Below are 24,700 nucleotides of genomic sequence, written 5' to 3' on the forward strand. Positions count from 1 at the left end.
AAATATTCTATCTACTAGACGTCGTAGAGAGTTGAGAATTCTAATTTGTTTGAATTCCTGGAAGGGGAATGTTGTAGACGTAGATAGAAATCTAATCTTTTTCAATGAAAACGACATAAGGAACTGTGGACAGTTTTTGAAAAAGGACAAGCATTTTAATACAGATCCAAATAAAAACAAATTAATGAAATTAAAATTGTTTCTTTGGCCCAATTATCGATTAGAAGATTTAGCTTGTATGAATCGGTATTGGTTTGATACCCATAATGGTAGTCGTTTCAGTATGTCAAGAATACAGATGTATCCACAATTCAGAATTTATTGATGGTATATTTTATATACTATATAAAGATATAATATAGTGTAGTGTGTAGTGTGTGAGTGAGATATTCAATATACAAAGGCCGAAAGGCTTGTATGAATCGGTATTGGTTTGATACCCATAATGGTAGTCGTTTCAGTATGTCAAGAATACAGATGTATCCACAATTCAGAATTTATTGATGGTATATTTTATATACTATATAAAGATATAATATAGTGTAGTGTGTAGTGTGTGAGTGAGATATTCAATATACAAAGGCCGAAAGATATACACATATGTTATGTTACATTATGATACATGATACTGAATTTAATGGCTTATCAACTAAATCTAGAAATGAATCGGCAAAATCCTCTTAGGTACAATACAAAGAAATCATTCTCTTTGTTGAGTGCAGAAATGTATTATACCTTTCTATCCAAATCAAATTAATAAATAAAAAAAATTCAATCAAACAAATTTGATTTGGATAGTAAAAATCGTATATATAAGAGTAAGAGGAAACTTTTTTTGTATATTCCAGAAAATGACTGACATTATTCTTTCCGATCAGTAAAATAAAAAAAAAAAAAAAATGGAAAACTCTTTTTTTATGGTCAAAAATTCATTTATCTCAATTATTTCGCAAGAACAAGAAGAAAAAGAAGAAAACAAAGGGTCTGTCGAATTTCAAGTAGTCAGTTTCACCAATAAGATACGAAGACTTACTTCCCATTTGGAGTTGCATAAAAAAGATTTTTCATCTCAGAGGGTTTACGAATAATCCTGGGAAAACGTCAACGGTTGCTGGCGTATTTGTCAAAGAAAAATAGAATACGTTATAAGAATTTAATTGGTCAGTTGGATATTCGGGAACCAAAAACTCGTTAAGTTAATGCCAAGATTCGTTTGAATTTTGATTTTGACAAACCTCCTTTTATTATCGAAAGTTAACTCAAATTGCTGAAGCTGAAATTGCTTTTTGTATTTTAGTTCATTGAAAAAAGATGTATATGTGATGAATTTTGAGTTTTTTTGTAGATTTAGATTTAGATAAGCGAGAAATAGAGATATGGATTCGGGGAAAAAAGATATGGCTATGAGTGGACCAACTAGAAGAAACGATCTTATGATAGTCAATATGGGTCCTCAGCACCCATCGATGCATGGTGTTCTTCGATTAATCGTTACTTTAGATGGGGAAGATGTTATTGACTGTGAACCTATACTAGGTTATTTACACAGAGGCATGGAAAAAATTGCAGAAAACCGAACAATTGTGCAATATTTACCTTATGTAACGCGTTGGGATTATCTAGCAACTATGTTTACAGAAGCAATAACTGTAAATGCTCCCGAACAATTAGGAAATATTCAAGTACCTCAAAGAGCCAGCTATATAAGAGTCATTATGTTAGAGTTAAGTCGTATAGCTTCTCACTTGTTATGGCTTGGCCCTTTATGGCAGATATTGGTGCACAGACTCCCTTTTTCTATATTTTTAGAGAGAGAGAATTAATATATGATCTATTTGAAGCTGCTACAGGTATGCGAATGATGCATAATTATTTTCGTATTGGAGGAGTAGCTGCTGATTTACCTTATGGTTGGATAGATAAATGTTTAGATTTTTGTGATTATTTTTTAACAGGAATTGACGAATATGAAAAACTTATTACACGAAATCCCATTTTTTGGAACGAGTGGAAGGCGTAGGTATTATTAGTGGAGAAGAAGCAATAAATTGGGGTTTGTCAGACCCATGTTACGAGGTTCCGGAGTCTCCTGGGATCTCCGTAAAGTTGACCAATATGAATGTTATAATGAATTTGATTGGGAAGTCCAATGGCAAAAAGAAGGAGATTCTTTAGCTCGTTATTTAGTACGAATGAGTGAAATGAGGGAATCGATAAAAATTATTCAACAGGCTTTAGAAGGAATTCCAGGCGGACCTTATGAAAATTTAGAAGTCCGACGTTTTGATAGAACAAAGGATTCCGAATGGAATGATTTTGAATATAGATTCATTAGTAAAAAACCTTCGCCCAATTTTGAATTGTCAAAACAAGAACTTTATGTAAGAGTAGAAGCTCCAAAAGGAGAATTGGGCATTTTTCTGATAGGCGATCAGAACGTTTTCCCTTGGAGATGGAAAATTCGTCCTCCAGGTTTTATCAATTTACAAATTTTGCCTCAGCTAGTTAAAAAGATGAAATTGGCTGATATCATGACGATACTAGGTAGTATAGATATTATTATGGGAGAAGTTGATCGTTGAAATGATAATTGATATAAGAGAAGTGCAAACTATCAATTCTTTTTCTGTATCAGAATTTTTAAAAGAAATTTATGAACTTATATGGCTCTTTGTCCCTATTTTTGTTCTGATAGTAGGGATTGTAATAGGTGTTCTAGTAATTGTATGGTTAGAAAGAGAAATCTCTGCGGCGATACAACAGCGTATTGGACCTGAATATGCGGGGCCGTTAGGACTTCTTCAAGCTTTAGCAGACGGAACCAAACTGCTTTTTAAAGAGGATGTTCTTCCATCTAGAGGGGATAGACGTTTATTCAGTGCCGGGCCTGCAATAGCAGTCGTAGCCATTTTACTAAGTTATTTAGTAATTCCCTTTGGATCTCACCTAATTTTAGCCGATCTGAGTATAGGTGTTTTTTTATGGATCGCCATTTCGAGTATTGCTCCTATTGCGCTTCTTATGTCAGGATATGGATCAAATAATAAATATTCTTTTTTAGGTGGTCTACGAGCTGCTGCTCAATCAATTAGTTATGAAATACCATTAACTCTATGTGTCTTATCAATCTCTCTACGTGTGATTCGTAAAATAGGAACTTTTTATTGATTTGATTGAAAGGTTTAATTAAATTTTTCTTTTTCTTACGAATTAAAATAAAGTTCACTGAGTTAAACTAGATAGTCATATGAGTCAAATAAAACAGCTTTTGAATTCGCAGTAATAAAAAAATTCTCATTCCCTATGTACAAGAGGAAAATACAAAAGGTAGTGTAAATAGTTTATCCCAAGATTTAGAGTTGTTTTCAGGTCTTGTCTTGAAGCGGATACAGAAGATCTACCATATAGCCTTGTATACAATATCGGAGATCAATCAAAAATGAGTGGACAGGTAGGAACACCAAGATACACAAAAGATTAGTAATAGAGATTATGTAGGATTTCAAAACAAAAGAGATATTTATACATAAAATGAATCAAAAAGGACTTTAAGTTGGTAGAAATTTTAAAGTAGTACTTCCTTAAGATTCCGATCTAGAGTATGCTCCTATTCACTGATTAAAGAAATGACTATCAAGAACGAATTAATTCTCTTTTTTTTTTTATTTTATAGCACCCCCTTTTTTTAGAAGCCAGAACAGGAACAAAAGAAATAAAAAAGAATACCCATTTTGTATCTAATTATTTGTTTTTTGTAATAAAAAAAGATAGGTCGAACTGTCTAGTGACAAAAAAAATAAGTATTTTATTAAAATTGCAATAATAAATTATTACTGAAGAGAGAAATTTTTTAATTTTAAGAGAATGAGATCAATTCCGAAGTGCTTATTCAAGCAAATAGAATTCCCTCGGTCCAATTTTGTGCTGTAAATGAATCTTTATTATATTTATTTATTACCCAGTAGAGAATATATTTTAATACCGCAAAAATATTATGACCGTAGAGGAGCCGTATGAAATGAAAGTTTCATGTACGGTTCTGGAATAGCGATGAAAACAGTGATGTTATCGTCGACTATAATTATCTAACAGTTTAAGTACAGTTGATATAGTTGAAGCACAGTCAAAATATGGCTTTTGGGGTTGGAATTTGTGGCGTCAACCAATAGGGTTTATAGTTTTTTTAATATCTTCTCTGGCAGAATGTGAGAGATTACCTTTTGATTTACCAGAAGCAGAAGAAGAATTAGTAGCAGGTTATCAAACTGAATATTCAGGCATAAAATATGGTTTGTTTTATGTTGCTTCTTACCTAAATTTATTAGTTTCTGCATTATTTGTAACAGTTCTTTACTTAGGTGGATGGAATTTCTCGCCTGTCGATAGTTTTTCCTGAATTTTTCTAATGAATAAAATTTTTGCAATAACAATTGGTATTTTTATCACATTAGCTAAAGCCTTTTGTTCCTCATTATTACTATCGCAACAAGATGGACTTTACGGAGGCTGAGAATGGACCAACTATTAAATCTTGGATGGAAATTTCTTTTACCTATTTCTCTTGGGAATCTATTATTGACAACTTCTTACCAACTTGTTTCACTCTAATTTAAGTAAATATTAGACTAAGATAACCCTTTTTTAGATTACTAACCTCCATCAAACAAGACAAGAGAAAAAAATATTAACTTTAAATTTCATGGATATTTACGATATGTTTCCTATGGTGACTGGATTCATGAATTATGGCCAACAAACAGTACGAGCTGCAAGGTATATCGGTCAAGGTTTTATGATTACCTTATCTCATACAAATCGGTTACCTGTAACTATTCAATATCCTTATGAAAATCAATCACCTCAGTGCGAGTCTGAGGTCGAATACATTTCGAATTCGATAAATGTATCGCTTGTGAAGTCTGTGTTCGTGTATGTCCTATAAATCTACCTGTTGTAGATTGGAAATTGGAAACAAATATTAAAAAGAAACAATTGCTTAATTATAGTATTGAGTTCGGGGTATGTATATTTTGTGGGAATTGTGTTGAGTATTGTCCAACAAACTGTTTATCGATGACTGAGGAATATGAACTTTCTGCTTATGATCGCCACGAATTGAATTATAATCAAATTGCATTGGGTCGTTTACCAATATCTATAATGGGAGATTACTCCATTCAACCTATTATGAATTCAATGCCAATTAACAAAATAGACAAGGATAATCCTCTTGATTGAGGGACGATTAAACCTGAATACGATTTTTTTTGCTATTTCATATTTGAGATATTTTACAGAGATTTTAGTATATATATATTAAAATTTCATAGAGATAGTTTTTATATATAAATAAATAACTTTTATATCTAAATAAATAACAAAAAAATGACAATAAAATTGAATAATATAAATTTAATTGAAAAAAACTAATAGACAAAAAAAGATTTTCATATATACACACAATCCACAATTAATACTGGATTAAGATTTAATCCAATTGTAACATATACAGAACAAAAAAAGAATAACTTTTTTCCTGGATTATTCGAAAAGGTCATAAAGAATTTCAACTTATATATCTATCTATTTTATACATTATACATAATGGATTTAACTGGACCAATACATGATATTCTTGTAGTATTTCTCGGATTAGTTCTTATATTAGGGGGTCTCGGAGTAGTTTTATTTACCAATACAATTTATTCTGCCTTTTCTTTGGGATTGGTTCTTATTTGCGTATCTCTATTCTATATTTTATTGAACTCCTATTTTGTAGCTGCTGCACAGCTGCTTATTTATGTGGGGGCTATAAATGTGTTAATCTTATTTGCTGTAATGTTTATGAAAGGCTCAGAATATTCCAATGATTTACGTCTTTGGACTGTGGGAGATGGGGTTACTGCCCTGGTTTGTACCTGTATTCTTTTTTTACTAATTAATACTATTTCAGATACATCATGGTACGGGATTCTTTGGACTACAAAATCAAACCACATTATAGAACAGGACCTTATAAGTAATGTTCAACAGATTGGAATTCATTTATCAACAGATTTTTTTCTTCCATTTGAACTAATTTCTATAATTCTTTTAGTTGCCTTAATAGGTGCAATTACTATGGCTCGTCAAAATTAGTAATATTAGATATTCGTCTTCTTTTATGCTAAATTTGATTTTAAGAGTCTTATATATGATCAAATTTATCATATCATATATTTTATAAATATGATATTTAACTAACTACTATTTCATTTTATTTTTGATTTTATTTTTTTTTTTTGTAAATACTTTAGTTTTTTTGTAGATTTTGTCCTGAAATTAAATTGTTACTCGATGAAATTTTCCATTCTATAAAAAATTTTAACCAGTTGAATTCTTTGTTGAAATCAATTGAGATTCAGAAGGAGTTAGTCAATGATGGTTGAGCATGTACTTTTTTTGAGTGCATATTTGTTTTCTCTTGGTATTTATGGATTGATAACAAGTCGAAACATGGTTAGAGCACTTATGTGTCTTGAGCTGATACTAAATTCCGTTAATATCAATCTTGTCACATTTTCGGATTTATTTGATAGTCGACAATTAAAAGGAGATATTTTCTCCATTTTTGTTATAGCTATTGCAGCGGCTGAAGCAGCTATTGGTCTAGCTATTGTCTCATCGATCTATCGTAACAGAAACTCAACACGTATTAATCAATCCAATTTGTTGAATAAATAGTCTTATCTTGTAATGGTATACTAGACCTAAATTGTCATCACTAATTGTCGAAATACATACTAATTCTATTTCTATCTAGTCATTTTTTATACAAAATAGACACACTTATTACTTAATTATACACTTTTCACTCATTACAGAAATATATCTTCAATAAACAGAAAAAGACCTTATAAACTCCAAAAAAATCCAATTAAAAATCTATTAATTTATTATATACTTTTTAGATAAATCGATAAAGTAGAAGGTATAAATTTCTTTTAACTCTAGTTCTAATATAATGTCTAATTCATGTATAATTATACGTTGGTAATATGAATAATAAGAAAATTAAATTAGATCTAAGATGACAAAAAAGACTGGCTAATATAGTAACTAGACATAATAGAGTAAACTGACAAAAATAATATAATAAATAAAAACTAATAAAAAAGAATAAGTACAGTACAATAGAAGTAAATGAAAAATTCAATGAAATGAATACTAGATAGTGCTTAATTAGGACTAACAAATCTCACTAACACTTATTCTAACATCCATATTCTTGGTTATCATTTTATTTTAATTAGTTCATATTAGTATGTAAAATAGATGTATGATTTGCATTATTCTGTTTGCTCAAAAATAAATCAAAGTCTCTTGGACCTTTTCTTATGAACAGATCCAGAAGTATATGAATTATAAAAAAATTCTGGTAAACCACTGATTCGTCTGGTGTCTACAATGTATTTATTTACTGTTGATTTTGTCAGAACCAGATCGAAATTTTTTATGTTCAAAACGGGAGCTTATAGATCCAATGTCACATTCAGTCAAAATTTATGATACGTGTATAGGATGTACTCAATGTGTCCGTGCCTGCCCTACAGATGTTTTGGAAATGATACCTTGGGATGGCTGTAAATCTAAACAAATTGCTTCCGCTCCAAGAACTGAAGACTGTGTAGGTTGTAAGAGATGTGAATCCGCTTGTCCAACAGATTTTTTGAGTGTCCGGATTTATTTAGGACTCCATTTTATCATTCCGTCCGTATCGCAAAGCTAGTCGACGCCAGTTGTAATGGTTGAAAATAGGGGACCAACCGACGACCTCCTAATAAAGCTTTGTTCGATAAAGCAAACGATTCGTTCCGACAACTTTGCTCCTAAGCGCCTAATCATTCGCCGATCTTACAAGATCGATCGGGCGGGCTGGTTGAGAAGGCACGAAGTTTACGAGCGGGAGCGGAGAAAGGTTCTGCAAGAAGTCAGGACGAATGAGATATATACCTACACGGTGGGTGTATCCTTGAGCGGATCCCACGCCCCAAGACTAAGGCGCGTAGCGAAGTCAAAGTCAATGCTTAAGCTTGAGAAGCTTCTGGCGCGCCCGTCAAACTAACTGGGATAAGTGTATTGAACCAGACGAAACAACAATGAAACAAAAGACAGATAAAGCCTTTGTTTGAACTATAAGAGACAAGTAAGCTTCTCCAGTAAGGCGCGAGTGAGCGGGAGCGGGAGCGAAGCGACGGAGCGAAGGTTACAAAGTCAATTAAATAAATAAAGTTATGAAATAAATCAGAATAACATAAAAGGAAATATTCTATAGGGGTTAAGTGAATGATGTCTTTTCTTGGTCTTATTTAGCGAGCTTAATCTGGCCCAGGTTCTGAGGTCACGTTACGAAGTCAATGAACAGCGAATGAAGAAGAATGATAAAATCTTGTGGCCAGCGGTGTTATCCACGAAGATATAAATGTGTAGCAGTAGGTAGAAAGTTTAAGGCTTAAGGTCTCGGAAATCTGCACAAACTTGTTTTCAAGTAGCTACTCAAAATATTAAATGGACTCGAATGCGCGGCTGCATACGATAGGTGTAACTTTACTTCGTTACTTCGTAACCTTCGGAACCTCTTGCAAAACAACGTAGCCACCCTCACCTCCACTTATGTTAATTATTTATTTATTCTGCAAGAATTTATTTGACTTCTTTCTTCTTCATCTGAATCTGAATTGACTTCGTAACATTCATCTTAATCTGAATTGACTTCTTAGCAGATTCATCTTCATTTCTTGCTCCCGCTCCCACTCACTCGCGCCTTCAGATTAATATTCACTGCTTCCGCGCCTTCATCTTAATATTCACCTATATTCAAAGAATTCAAATCTTTATCGATGTCAATGAATCAACGATTAAGATGAATGTTACGAAGTCAATTCAGATTAAGATGAAGAAGAAAGAAGTCAAATAAATTCTTGCAATTTTATAAAAATTGCAATTTTACAAATGTATATGTCATATTATAAACTTGCGATAGTTGATTCATACAGAATAGGCAATTGAGAGATATATCTGGTCTAAGGCGCGAGGAGCGGGAGCGAAGAAGCGACGGCGACTGTTGATCTTTTGTATATAATATGGTTGATCTGGTTATTTGTTCTATGAGCATTTTATGCTCATAGAAAACGCACAAAACCTTACCGCTCTAAAAATGATAAAATGGAGTGTATATCATTTAAATTTTTTAAGCAATTTACTATTATATTAATTTTATGTTGGTTCTTCGATTTTCTTTGTTCGGAAAAGGACATAATCTTTACTCCCCGAAAACGCGGAGCGATGAAGATAAATCAGAACCCGCTCGTAAACTCGCGCCCGCTCGCTCGTCTTCATCTTAATCTGAACGCTCGTCTTCATCTGAACGCTCGTCTTCATCTTCATCTTCACCGCTTCCGCGCCTACTTTTCTTTTTTTTAGTAGGCGCTTGCGGAGCGAAGAAGCGACGGAGCGAAGGTTATGTTATTTTTCACATAAAACGTTCTGCAAGGCGCGAGTGAGCGGGAGCAGAAGAGTTTACGAGCGGGTTACGAAGTAAAGATGAATCAACGATGAAACGTTACGAAGTCAAAGGTTATGTTATTTTGAACATAAGAAGTCAAAACGTTATCCAGCGGATAAACGATGAAACGAAGAACTAATCAACGTTCTGCAAGGCACGACTCCAGGAGCAGAAGCGAGGAGCGGCGCGACGAGCAAAAAAGAAGTCAATGAAGATTAAGATGAAGGCGCGGAAGCGGTGAATATTAATCTGAAGGCGCGGAAGCGGTGAATATATTAAGATGAAGGCGCTTAGGAGCGTTCAGATTCAGGCGAGCGTGAATATATTAAGATGAAGGCGCGAATTTATGAGCAGAAGCGACGGAGCGAAGAATGTTACGAAGTCAATTCAGATTCATCAGAAGAAAGAAAATAAAAGTGCTTGCGATAAGAGAGCGTCGGTGCTCCGCCTTCATTCTACTACGCTACCGGTTACGAAGTAACTTAGCTCGACAGCGCGACTTTAGGAGCGGGCTTGTCCCTACATAGAAGAACCGCTGTTCCCTGATAAGGTATAACCTTTAGCTCCCCGGGGCCGCTTCGTACCACTGATAGACTACTTAAGATTCAATTCAAAAGGCGCTACTTAGTTTCGTTTGTCATTGTCTGTCAACTAAACAAGCCCTACCCTGCTAATCCTTAAATCTGAGGAGCATGCCGAAAAAGGATGGTCCCCTTTTCATTCTTTCCGTTCAGGTTCTGAAAGAAAGTACCTTACCCCCCATCATGGTGAACCTCTCCTTGTGATCGGGATGAGGTAGATGCCTCCCAGCCGGGGGGCGGATCGAATCGGAGTTTCCTTAGGTAGCCACCGACCTACAGTTATCCTTAAACTTAAGTGCTTGGTGGAGAAGAAGCGAACAAAGGTACGCTCGCTTGCTGTCTTGTTCTCTGCCGCGGACTGGGATCGCTCGCCAGCTAGGCCCTATAGAATTAAGTTGGAGCAACACATTGTATGAGAACATATTACCCATCTTTGGGGACAAGGGGCGGAACGACCTCTCGATCTACTTACTGCTACGGGCTCGTCTAGGCGTTCCCTGTTGCTCAGATCTCCCCTACGCCTAGGACGTTGTCTGGGCCAAGAGCCATAGTTAGTTGCTGTTTTGGTTGTTTTTTTTTATCGTTGTTGATACCGGCAAGACCCAGCCAGATGATGTCTGCTGGTTGGTAGTGAGAGGACTCTTAGTACCCGAAAAAAAAAGGGGCGCTGGTGAAAAAACAATCATTTTCTTTAGTTCAGATGCTGAACCTTAGCAGCGGGAAAGGAGTCTATCTATCTGCCTAGCTTTGGTAGATTTCCCTCAACGCAATCCACAAACTGAAATTCCACGAATCCCGTCGGTGGATAAGTCCGACGACTCAGCAGCAGTGCGGAATTGAGTTTCTCGTCCGGTGGATCTGATCTATAGTTAGGGGGCAATACATACCAAAAGGTTCGAAGCTCCTAAAGTCGCACGTCGCGCGTCGCTTTTGCTCACTCGCGCCTAAAAACATTAGCGAAGCGGCGGGAAGAAGTTAACCTCTTGAAGAACCTTAGTCGGGATGCATAGGGAACCTACGAGCACGGAAGAACGTGGGTACCGTGATTAGCATCACCTCAGAACCTGCTCCATCTAAAATACAAAACAATAGGGACAGCCGGAAAAGTCGTTTCGTATCTTGAATAAAGTAGGTTGGATCAGGCGGAGGTCTCGTCTCAGAATCCGATATTCACTTCGGCATATCGCACCCCAGTCCCAACACAAGATCCATCATATCTTAAGTCCGGGATTGGGCGTCGCCCTGTGTACAGTGAAGAGGTTTCAAGAAAAGGTCCGCTAGTGTTAGTGCTACAAGCAGCTTCAAAGCCGGAGCGTGCGAGGTTCTTTATTTCATTTCTTTCAGCTCCATTCAGATTCATCTTCATCGCTCCCGCTCACTCGCGCCTGCTCATAAGCACCTAAACGCTCGCTCACTCGCGTCTTCATCCTCATATATTCACCGCTTCCGCGCCTTGCTCATAAATTCGCTCGTAAACTCGCGCCTTGCAGAATTATCCGTGATTGGCATCACCTTTAGCTAAGACTCGGTAGTCCAACGTCCAAGAGCTGCTAGTAGAAGATAGGCATGCCCTTCTAATTCAAAGTCCTTCACTGCCCCGCCTACGTGATTTATTCTATTGCAGCCGGGCTGAGTTCCAACTCAGCTAAGTTGCTCTTGAGGAAAAGCAGCGTTCGGTATCAAGTGATTAGCATCACCTTACTTTGCTCGTGTAATCATTGTTGTAACTCAGAACACTCGGATCGAGCTAGTTGCGACCAATGAAGAGTACTACCCAGCATTCCAACCCAACTTTCTTGTAGAACCTAAAGCTTTAGCTTATGCTTTTGGCTTTGTAGCAGCAAGCCAGCCTAGCCTGTGCCAGATCTTCGCACCATCTGCGGAGCCCTTTTCTAATCCAAAGTATTAGACCTTGTTTCAATCTTCTTTTTAGTATAGTCTCTTTTTTATTTCATTTAAAGATGGTTGGCCTATCTGTCTATTTATCTGTCTGGATGATAGAGAGGTTATCCAGCGGATAAATGAAAGAAACGAAGTAAAAGTTCGGGCCCGTCTGAGTTTCTTTCAGAACCTACCCCCAAGGCGCTTGCGGATAGCTCCGATTAGTCATCTTTACTCCGCTCCGTCGCGCCGTCGCGCCTAAAGACAAGGAGTACTCGAAGTTCGTCGGCATGGATTACATTACCAAAAAGAATGAGATCGGGTTACGAAAAGTCTTGGAAATCGATCGCTCCGCGCCTTCTTCATCTTAATCTGAATTGACTTCGTAACATGAATCTTAATCTGAATTGACTTCTTAGCAGATTCATCTTCATTTCTTGCTCCCGCTCCCGCTCACTCGTGCCTTCAGATTAATATTCACTGCTTCCGCGCCTTCAGATTAATATTCACCGCTTCCGCGCCTTCAGATTAATATTCACCTTCGCTGAATATTAATTAAATAAAATAGTTATAAATTCTATTTTATTTATAACTATTTTATGAGCGCCGACGTTGTTAACAGGCCGAACTGCAAATGTGACTGTCCCCGAAATGGATAAACAAATATCTGAATATTAACATATACTATTCAGATAACAAATAGGCCTTTAAATGATCGCTCTTGGTCGTTGAACAAACGGCCCCCGCGGTCCCACTTCAATAGGGCACTTCTGGATTCAAAGGCACTTCTGGATTCAAAGTCATTTACTCAATCTGAATTGAGTAAATGACCACATCTCAAATTTAGTGCAGTAAATCCTAGTTAGAAATCAAAAATAGTCAATACTACTATCGGCACATAAATGTAGGGATCGAAGAGATTATGGCAGATTATGTTCTTCAGTGGGGCGTCAACATAAAATTATGATTTAATATTCATAATTTTTGAAAGCGGGGGTAAGGGATCTTTTTTCTGCAACAGAAAAAACACGGAGCAGATTTGACTCGGCACAACCTAACGATACATCCAATACCAATGATCTGTGCCTAGAATGCGTTGCTAGATTTCTGCTCTAACATTCTTCATTCGCATATTGTTCATTGACTTCGTAACCTGAGGGGCGAGTGAGCGGGTTACGAAGTCAATTCATCTTCATCTTCATGTTTGGTAAATTGTGAATTTTTAATGATTATCTATGAGCATTTCATTTTAGTGCGAAAATGTTCATGCATATCTTAAGGAGTTTTCTTTGTTCGAATTTATGTTAAAAAAACATAATCTTTACTTCGTCACTTTATTTATTTCATAACGTTCTTAGGGGCGAGTTTACGAGCGGAACCTTTTTTCAGTATTAAAAAGAACGAAGGCGCGGAAGCGATGAATATGAGGATGAAGACGCGAGTGAGCGAGCGTTTACGAGCGTCAAAGAAAAGAAAGAAAAGAAGAAGGATAAGTAAAGTCAAGTAAAATAACTACGACAGTTCTTGAAGAACGATAACCGCTCCCGCTCGTAAACTCGCTTCGCTCCCTTATGCTCCCGCTCGCTCGTCTTCATCTGAACGCTCGTCTTCATCTGAACGCTCGTCTTCATCTTAATATTCACCGCTTCCGCTTTCGTTCTTTTAATACTGAAAAAGGTTCCGCTCGTAAACTCGCCTAAGAACGTTATGAAATAAATAAAGTGACGAAGTAAAGGTTATGTTTTTTTAACGTAGAGAAGTCGCTTCTGTCGAAGCAGCGAGTTAATAAATAAGCAAGTGAATGAACGAGACAGCGAGCTGCAAGTGAAGTGCAACACTCGTATGCGCAGCGCGCAGTGGATAAATCCATCAATATCAACTAGTCGTGACCATGTTTTCTTTCTTCTACTGACACTGAGCGAGCAGCAAGCGTAGGTTACGAAGTCATTTCGGGGTGGGGCACGCTAGCGCGCGTACTCTTCTGCTATCAATGATACTAAAATCAAAAAAAATGAAGTGTGTTTCGAAGAGATCGAGACGCTGTACTATTTTCTTTACAAATTCCATACATACTAAGATGAAGGCGCGGAAGCGGTGAATATATTAAGATGAAGGCGCGAGTGAGCGGGCGCGATATTAGGAGCGTTTACGAGCAGAAGGTTACGCAGTAAATGAAAAGGACGTTCTTTCTTCAATTTTCTCAATGATATCCTTCGTAAACTCGCACCTTGGATAAGCTTGTTTTATGTTATTAACCTGTGAAACTCTTGAATTTAATGGAAGTGCATTAAATTCAATTCAAACATGGGTTTGATTCACACTCCATGTTCTGAGAAATATTTACCATCCGGATTTATATCCACTTTTATTAAGCAGTAAATGAAACATTAGTTGCCCATTTTATCATTTTTATAAATTTGTAAAAGTGTTGATTAGCATTTAATATTTATGTTGGGATCAACGTACAAGAAGGAAAAAACCCGAGTGGTACTGAAAGAATTCAAATCTTCGTTATGTGCTATAAATTTCCCATTATGAGCGTAAATTAAGAAAGGTTGCTTTTTCATGGCAGGCGCGATTTTAAGAGCGGGAGCGAGTAATGAAAGATCCATGTCCCCACCCTAGCTAGAAGAAAAAAGGGTATGCCTACGCGTAGAAGACCTAAAAAGCCTAAGCCTAAGCCTAATTCGCTATGAAAAGTAGTTCCCCGGCGGAAGGAAGAGGAATCACCGGGTTGTTCGGTGGTTGGGAAGCTAAGCTCCTTAGAAAGGATTGACCGCTCTTCCCCCTTTTTTGCTTTTCCTGCTCCCTAAAAAAAGAGCGATTCTTTCAAGGAAGGATCAATACGATCATATTGGCTCTATAACAGAAAAGGTCTTTCTTTCATTATTTGCAATACCAGCAGACAGCGATCTTCTTACTGATTTACCAACGTTTAACGAATCAGATGGTACGACCAGAAGACGCATTCTAACGCTCTACAGAGCCCGAAATAAACTCCGTTCGGGATCAGATCAGATTCAGAATCGGAGAATAGGAACAAGAGGAACTACTCTTTACTTAAAGAAAGAGCTTTATAAATAAAGAGAGTTGCTTACTAATCCCCACTAGTCTTATTTACTTAACTCTCAGTCACTGATTCAAGAACGAATACCGAGACAGTTCATGCTGAACCTAAGGTTATGTTTACATAATGGCGATCGCTAAAGAATCAGTAATTGACAGCAAGAACTAAGAATCAATAAAGGTTCAGCATGAACAATGTGCTTGTGGGGGCTTCTTCATGCTGAATCTTGTTATACCGAAGGCGAGTGAGCGTTTAGGAGCAAGAGCATGTTGTTCGGTAAAGATGGGTGTTTTGGCTCGCAATAAAACTAGGATCCTGATCGAGCAAGACGCAGTCCTATCTATCTACCTCTCCAGACACAATATCTTGAGTACCTATGATGGTGACTACATCTGCTGGCATGTGATGTTTGGACATAGAATCGAGTCCTTGTGAATGGGCAGAGCCAGGTGCTCTTATTTTACGACGGTAGGGACGATTGCTTCCATTACTGACCAGAAAGACACCAAATTCTCCTTTAGGTGCTTCAACTGCGGTATAGGTAGAAGGAGCTGGTACGGAAAAACCTTCTGTATAAGGTTCGAAATGGTGAATTGAGGTAGAGTAGACCGATGATCCTGTAGTCATTTGGCCGACTATTGAAAGAAAAAGCTTGCATCTGCTCCCCCTAAACTATAACCGGTCCCATCTCTCCAGACCTAACGTGGTAGTTTCCCATCATAGGGCTTTCTATCTATAGATTGAGCCATTACCAAAGATCCCATTCGTTCAGAAGTCAGTTGACTGCTTCTATAGATAAGGCGGAGCGTCCTTGGTTCAGCATTATAGCACATAGGGCTTCGGCGCTACTACAGCGCCGCTACCTCGCTATGAGAATGACGCCGCTAATGCTCGGCTGTCGAACCTTCGTTCTTCAAGAATGTTCGCTTTCTCGTAGCGAAAGTGCTTTCAGAACCTTAAAAGAGATTCTTGGTTTTCTTGCTCCCGCTTCCTTCGTCAAGCCAACTTTCTTTTTGGGGATTGGGAGGGGCGAACGAGCGGGTTCCGAAGTGAAGATGAATGTTACGAAGTCAATGAGGGGCGAGTGAGCGGGAGCGTTCTGAAGTCAATTCAGATGAATCTGAAGAAGAAAAGCGGACATTTTTACAGCATCGAAGATATATAGATATATACACGATGCGCGGTTATCCCGGACAGCGTTCGGAAAAGTGGGCTACTTGAAAGAAAGGGCGGGCACTCTCGCCGGTGGGAACTTTTTTTTTAATAACCACGAGAATTGCAAGCAAGTGAATGGGGCCGGGGCGTGGCGAACGGAACGGTTCATTCAAATGCTGTTCTTGAAGAACCTGGCAATTGCTTCGCACCTGACTGTGATCTCGCAAGTTCTTTCAGAACCTTAAACGCTCCCGCTCACTCGCGTCTTCATCTTAATCTGAACGCTCCTCGCGCCTCATATATTCACCGCTTCGCGCCTCATTCATCGTTCTGCTCCTAAGCGCCTCCGTCGCGTCAGCGTTTTGTTTTGCGGAGCCGTCTTAGTGCTTTCTCTAATGCTAATCCTCTTTTTGTGCTCATACGGAAGAAGAAAACGCGGCGTTCTCTTGGTTTCCAGCTTCTAAAGGCTGCCTCTCTCGGCTGGATGTTGGTCCAGCCTACTACGAGATTCCGTATCCCGTACATCATCTTTATCCTCCTGGGTCCCGTGGTTCCTATGCCGCCGCGTTTCCGGTCCTTTTCTTTTAGTGCTTCGACCCGAGCGATAGCTTCTAGCTAGTTCAGTGGATAAGATGGCTGCGCTCCAGCTCACTCAAGAATGGGACGGCGGTGGTCCGCCGGCAAACTCGTTCTGATCTTGGGCGCAGTACATTGGAATCCTGAAGCACCACCACGAACGCTACCGCGCGTGCGCCTGCGGTGCGGTAAGGCACCACCCTGTTGTGCCAGCAGCCAACTCCGGCGTGTCAGCTTAGTTATCCTCATCAAGCCACAACCTTGATGTCTAGCTTCCTTGTAGACGGTTCATTTTCCCCAGATCAATGAAGAAGGTGATGCTAATCAACGAAAAACCGGAAGCGGCGCTATGCCGGGCGGGGACGGGAAAAGGAACTGCTCCGAAGAAAGATATTGGGGTTCCCAATGCTTCTCCACGCCCAACGAAACAACCTCGGGATGCTTTACTCCTAACCCCACGACGGTTCCGAGACGGAGCTTAACCTGAGTCTCGGTTAAGAATGGCGATGATCTACGTTTCACACGGCGCACGATTCCATGGATAGTTTCATTCGACCTCGTGATGGAGGACATAGCTTACGATCATCGGCTTTGATCATGCCACTAGGCATTTTATTAGGACATTGCACAATGATCCGAACACTTTGTCGCATCTCTTCGATACGGATACAGTAACGATCATAGCGATCTCCTCTGGTACCTACAGGTACGTCAGGATCCGATTGGTCATGAACATCGTAAGGTGCTGCTCTTCACGAATCCCAGCATACCCCAGGTTGGGATGGGTAGGCCCACCACTTAACTTTCACTTAGGCCTGGGCCAAGTCGGTGGGGACCCTGTCGGCTCCTTCCCCAAAAAACTGTACGTGGGAGTTTCCCTTCATACGGCTCGAATCATTCTCAGATGCCCCGAGAGGCATCCTTTCCTTTTTAAATTCCCCGTTGGTTCACGCGCGCGCAAACGAGCACCGGCCGAGCAGGTTCACTTCTTCGTAACGTGATTTACTTCTTTCTTTTATCGCTCCATCGCGTCTTCATCTTCACCGCTTCCGCGCCTTTTGCTCGTCTTCTGCTCCGCTCGTCTTCATCTTAATATTCACCGCTTCCGCGCCTTGCACTTCTTAAAAATAAGTAAGAACCTGCTCGTCTTCTGCTCCTAAACGCTCCGTCGCGTCTTCATCTTCACGCTCCATCAGTCGCGTCTTCATCTTAATATTCACCGCTTCCGCGCCTTTTATTTATTTAACATACATATTGTTTGTGATGGTTGACGGCTTTCTTTCTCTGAGGTACGGAAGTCGCGGAGTCCGTGCCTTCCGTACCACCACAGGTTTGGGCAGATCCCGCTCCTAAACAAAATTCATTCTGAACCTGGTTCCGAAGATGATGCTAATCCTTTTTTCCAAACTTCTTCTTTCTTTACTTTGACTTTATGTAAACATAACGTTCTGCAATAATTTCCTTTTGCTCCCGCTCGCTCGTCTTCATCTTAATCTTCACGCTCGTCTTCATCTTAATCTGAACGCTCCTCGCGCCTCATATATTCACCGCTTCGCGCCTTTCTTTGGTTTTGACGGGCGCGGAGCGGTGAAGATGAAGATTCAGACGCGACGGAGCGATTTAGGAGCGAGGAGCGGTTATGAAATAAATTAAGTAGGCGCGAGGAGCAAAAGCGACTTTAGGAGCCGACCTATGAGGCGAGCTGATCTGCTTTGATCCAGGAGAAAGCCCAGTCAGCTTCGGTGCAGGTCACGTGATCTACAGCTCGGCCTTCGCTTTTGGAGGCTTCCTCTACCCACATATCTATGTGCCCGCAGCACTTCCATATGGAGAAAGATGGGCTTACCATGTTCCATCAATAGCACCTAATCTATGCCGATTTTGGCGGACCGTGCTCCACCCCGGTGAACTCATGCGGTTCCGACGTGCCCAGAGGCCAGAGGCGAATCCGTTCACGGTCCGTAGGACCAACACTATTCGAAGGAACCCGTCCCGCCATGAATAGTCATGTTTGACTGGGCTTACACACATTCGCTCACTTACGCTGTCCCCCCTCAGCTTACCCTAGCCCCGAAGTCTCCAAGGCTTCACACAAAATCTTTACTGACAACATATGCATGCTTGAGTAGGGTCAGGCAGAACCGTTGTTGCCTGATGGGAACTTCCCCCATATTGCTATCAATGTCTTCATGTCGCACGACCTCTTAACATTACACCACTGAATCCCCAATCCTTTGCTTGCTGTGCAGTTACAGTACCAATATCCACTAATCGTTGTTTCCAGATACGGTTGCCGGTTGACATCTCTTCTAATTCGTCGATACGAGAAGCAAATTGTTGTGTGGAGGAATCAATATCTCGACATGAGCCAAGAGGCAGATCTTGTGCCACTCCACCAGGTCGTATGAAACTGGCATGCATCCTGGCTCCCGGGACTCTTTCATAGAATTCCAACAATTTCTCCCGCTCCTCAGAAGCCCAAAGGAACGGAGTTGATGCTCCCACATCCATAGCATGAGTAGTTGAAGCAAGTGAATGATTTGAAATTCGAGTTATTTCACAGAATAACACTCGTATATATTGAGCTCGTAATGGTACCTCGCAATTCAAAAGTCTCTACGGCTGAAGAATGAGCGTGTTCTTGGGCCATCGTAGAAACATAGATAGGGTCGCACGACCGAACGAACAACGAAACTTGACGACAGCTTTTTCGTACACGTTCACTTGCATCACATACACAAGTGCTCTCTGAACCGTGCAATAAGGTCACCCATAACACGGCTCTCCCACTTGAGTTACCTTAGCCCCAGGCCATGCTATTCCATGATATTGGAAAAATGAAATGGCAGCGTGACGTTTTATTAGTATTGAAAGCTGGGTTGAGGGAGGGAACCTCCTGATTTTAATCAGAACGAAGAAAGCTTGCTTGAAACTCCGGGGGAGAGGAGCGACAGCGGTCCCGACAAGGCGCGTAGCGGTTACGATGAATGAGGCGCGAGGAGCGTGAAGATTAAGATGAAGACGCGAGTGAGCGAGCGTTTAGGAGCGAAGTAAACGTTATCCAATTATTTCAGAACGTAAGGGGCGAACGAGCGGGTTACGAAGTGAAGATGAATGTTACGAAGTCAATGAAGATGAATCTGCTAAGAAGTCAATGAAGGCGCGAGTGAGCGGGAGCGGAGTCACAGATAAAGAAGATTCAGATTCATCATAAGAAAGTTCTGTTATTTTGAACATAAGAAGTCACAGCGAATGAAGAAAAAAGAAACCCGAAACGATCGTTCCCGTTGGGTACTTTGCTTCTTATAGTCAAGGTTGTTTTCAAGCGCTTGAATTGAAGTAGCACTTTTTTAATATGAGTTGGGATTGTTTTCTTGCAGTTCTTCTATTACTTCGGATAACCAAGCGAGGAGCGGGGGCGACGTGCGAATTTATGAGCAGGTGCGACGGAGCAAGAAAATAAGAAGAAGGAAAAGGAGGCCACCCGGCCTCGCCGAATAGGAGGGGCTTTATTCTGGATCCCGCCTGCTTGCAGAAATGAATGGATCAGAGGGTTTTCTTTACGCTTCGCCCCTTCTGCTCCTAAGCGCCTCCGCTTCGCCCTTTTGCTCGTCGCTTCTTCACTCCGCTCCTCGCGCCTTCGTTCTTTCTTGCAGAACCAAACCCTTCTGCTCGTCGCGCTTTGACTTCGTTGCCAGAACCTTTCCAATCACTAAGACAATACCAAAAATGTTTCGTCTTTTATCGGCCCCAGGAGTTTACTCGACCCATTCTCCAGTCTCCCGCACAGCTCAAGTGTGCGACTGCATGAGGACCTCCTTCCTTCTGCTCTGCCCACTCTCCGCTCACACGGTTATCAAAGCGGAGGAAGGGTGGGCAGCAGGTACCACGAGCCCTCTGTCCCACACATCTATCCAGAAGCAAGTGTAGTTCACGGTTCCACCGAATGCTCCTATCTCTCGGCAAAGATCGTGTGAGTGTGCAATTATGCTTGGATGCTTCGCCATGGACGACCCAGTTCCCGTTCTTTTCCGGTGCACTCGCTTTGTATCTCCGACACACAAGGAAGGACGCGGTGGGAAGCAGCCTAGCCTCTGTCCGGCCGATCATTCCGCTGGCATCTCGCATTCACGCCCCGTTTTACTGCCGCTCGGGGATGTAGTTGTAGATACGTGAGTCTTAGTGGGTCGTTGGCTCCACCAGTTATCTCCTTCTACGACATGCTGTTGTCGCCGCCATATTCCATATGTCACTTAGTCATATCTGCCTCGTTCAGATGCTGAACCTCCGAAATAAATGGAGGACTTCATTCAGTGACTCGCGATCGCCCTCTAAACGATCAGAATAAAGTAAAGCTTGAAGATAAGTTTTGTACTCTATTAATTTCTCAGTTCCTCTAGTCGGGTGGGCGCCGCGGTCTTTCGGCCATATCCCCTGAAAACCGTGCGTGCGGGTCTCCCGCATGCGGCTCACGCCATTCGAGGTGGCCCAGCCCTTACTTCGTACCTGTAGTAAAATTGAGACTGCTCGACTTCGCCGCTCCCGCTCGTAAACGCTCCTAACTAAGCGCCGTCGAACCCGCTCGTAAACTCTTCGGAACCTCTTCAAGAATGAATGAGCCGTTCATGCTGAACCTTCCATTTCCGTCAAATGACCCGGCCTCCCCTGGCTCTTCCACCGTCCGGGCTCCCTTTCCTTCGGAACCTATGCGTTGCTCCCCCGGCGCAGGCCTACCACGCTTCGCGCCTACGGCGTTTTCGCCAGACGGTCTTTGCCAGTAGTGCCATCCTCCCCGCTGGCTGTCGTTCTCCCTGAGATTATTAGATGTTTCAGGTAATATGGACATTAAAATTACCTTCGATATATCCATTCAGTTACTACGCCCTACTGAGTTATAGTTCGTTGATTCATTTCTTGCTCCGTCGCTTCTGCTCCGCTCGTCTTCATCTTAATCTTCACGCTCCCCGCGCCTCATATATTCACCGCTTCCGCGCCTTCTTCATTTTCATCTTCATGTTACGAAGTCAGATTCAGATTCAGAAGAAACGCGAAGTGTTAGAAACGTTCTTCAAGAAATGATGCTGTTACAAAGCGAAGTAAACAGAACAGAAAAAATGAAGAAGGCGCGAGGGAGCAGAAGCTACGGAGCATAAGGCGCGAAGCGGTGAAGATGAAGATGAAGACGAAGCGGCGCGCGACGACGGAGCGAATGCGAAGTCAAAGAACGTTACGAAGTCAAAGCGCCAGAGCGATGAAACGTTATCCAGCGGATAAACGAAGTCAAAGAAACGATGAATGATTTATAAGAAGTGTAGAAGTAAAGATAAAGAATGTAATAACTTAAGGTTCAGCATCTTCGCTCCGTCAGTCGCGTCTTCATCTTAATATTCACCGCTTCTGCGCCTTGGGTATTTGTCTCGATCTCGCGAAACTCATACTTGAGATAGGTGGGCTGGATGCCGGCTCCTCTAGGGATCCTTCTCTTTTCATTCCCGGTATTCTTCTCCGGTCGAACCTTTGAATGCTGAACATTCGGTTCTGAAATAAATAGTTTGGATAGGGAACTTTTGTTTACAACTTTATCAAAGACTCCGTGACTTGGGAAGTCCCGAGACCGGGGTCAAGCTACAACCCTGAGATTCTTATTTGATAAGCACTGGAAGAAATCTAAAAGCAAACATTCCAGTGATTGAGCACTTGATGATGATCCAACCTGCTATCTCAATGCATGGGATTTCCTTGGGGATACAAAGATTCACATAGTCAGTAGTGAGACCTTATCCTTCGGATAACCTAGTACGACCAGACAGAATTCTTCGTGACCTGCTCCTCTCCTCTCCTCTCCTAAAGTCGCCTCCAGTTATTTTTTTCAGATGCTGAACCAGCTTGACTTTCGTAATCGAATGTTCTTCAAGAAAGCACTAGCTGAGCAAAGTCAGGTTGCACATTGAGAGGCTTCCCAGTCAACATAGAGAAGGTAACGGTTATTAAGTTAAGCAATTAAAAATTCTTAACCTTCCGTTGGTGTCCCATATTCGAATTAATAGCTATATGCCGAACATTTGGTTCAGCATGAATGGACCTTATTTTGACTTCTTTGTTGTTCTTGCATAACCTGTGAAGAGTCAGATTCCGAAGCAGTGGGAATAGCATTGAAAAAGCTTTTCGTGCGGTGGGTTTATTTCATTGATTAGCCCCACCATATGAGATGGGAGAGCAGCAAGCCAAACATCGTACTCTTCGGAGAAGGTTCTGAAATCACTAAGCTGACCATCTATCTGCCCTAAAAGCAAGAGCTTGGAAAACGGGTGCCAGCAGTTCGATTGAAACTCGGAATGAGTTCGGTGAATACTTGGGCTTTTGGTAACAAAGTTAATGGAAAGGCGCGAGTGAGCGGGAGCGGGTTCTTCTTTATCAGAAAATCAAAAGAAAAAGTGGTTCCGGCTACTCTTTCTAGATGTTATTTCCGATATCCTGGACTCAAGAAAGGTTCAGAATGAACGACTATATCATGGGAATATTCCACCACTGCTGAACGGCGAGAACTGGGCTAAGCCCATTGAGAACAGCTTACTTATCATAACTTCGTTACCTTCGGAACCTTCGGAACCTTTCTTCTTCTTTCCTTCTTTATCCGTGATTAGCATCTGAATCTGAATCGTTTCATCGTTTCTTCTGAATCTTAATCTTCATTGACTTCTTAGCATCTTCATCTGAATTGACTTCTTAGCAGATTCATCTTCATTGACTTCTTTTGCTCCCGCTCCGTCGCCCCCGCTCGCTCGTCTTCATCTTAATATATTCACCGCTTCCGCGCCTTTGTTTCTTTTCTCCTAAAGTCGAACCGTCACTTCTTCGCTCCTAAGCGCCTCAGATTGATGATTCCAGGCTTCCCGGACTCGTTACAGACTAAAAGGAACAAGAAGAGGTGATGCTAATCACTGCCGTAGTTTCACTACCTGTAGCTGAGACGGCCCTCTTTTTTGTTCGTTCACCGTGGCACAAATGAAGAAGCTGGAATAACTCAGAAAGAGAGTGGCGCCTAGCCAAAGCGTCTGTTGTCTTTGTAGGATAACCGTGCGATCTTGGACTGGCCTTCGCATGACCTAGAAATAAAAAGGAGGTCCGTGCTACTATAAGGCCTCTAAACTCCTCCTCTGGACACTGTACGCGTTGCCGGGGACGGGGTTGCCCGACTTTCATAGGTCCTTTCTTGCAGAACCTCCTAATGAGAATTGAGGTCCTTGCGCGCGTCTCATCCCTAAGACTTGCTTGCTCTGTATGGAGTGCCCCGTGGTTCCTCGAGTGCCAGCCGCAGAGAGGAATGCCATCAACTAGGCGCTATTTGCCACTAACCACTCGCTCGCCGGCCGCTCGGGCTCGCGTTTCAAGTTCGTTATCCTAACCGTCTCCTCTGCTCTACCGCTAACGCGCCTTCTTCTTAACACTTCACGTTACCGCCGCTCACTCGCCTATTGCTCCAGCCTCTCGCTGTAATAGCTTGCTTCTCGGGTGGCTCGCACTCGGTGGTGCGGTTGAGCCAGAGTGGGCTCAGCGGCCTATGTATCCGGGCGCGCGCGTAGAGGCATGATTAGTTCCACGAATCTCACTGCACTGACCGTAGTAAACTCCTTCTCGTTGTACGAAATGGAGGTCTGATTTGAACGACCAGGTACATCATCACATTTGACACCGAGGAAGGTACAGCCCAACTATGAAGTACATCAGCAGGTAAGTCATTTCTTCAGAATGAATGGCGACTTTATTCTGATTTTTATTAAAATCAGAATATATTAATCATGCCTTCCTGAAGGCATGATTAATACAATTTTGTTGGATAACCTAAAGTCGAACCTTCGGATATATTTTGTAATTAATATTCAGCGAACAAATAGA

The 24,700-nt window shown here is 41.0% G+C and overlaps 2 pseudogenes; one reads left to right on the forward strand and one right to left on the reverse strand.

The window, feature by feature from the left end:
* Positions 1–10,244: 10,244 nt before the first annotated feature.
* LOC144701430 (uncharacterized) lies at positions 10,245–11,198 on the reverse strand (annotated as a pseudogene).
* A 5,911-nt stretch (positions 11,199–17,109) lies between these two features.
* On the forward strand, positions 17,110–21,152 carry LOC144701431 (uncharacterized; annotated as a pseudogene).
* Positions 21,153–24,700: the final 3,548 nt, after the last annotated feature.

Source organism: Wolffia australiana, chromosome 3 (assembly GCF_029677425.1).
Source record: "Wolffia australiana isolate 7733 chromosome 3, ASM2967742v1".
NCBI classification, from domain to species: Eukaryota; Viridiplantae; Streptophyta; class Magnoliopsida; order Alismatales; family Araceae; genus Wolffia; species Wolffia australiana.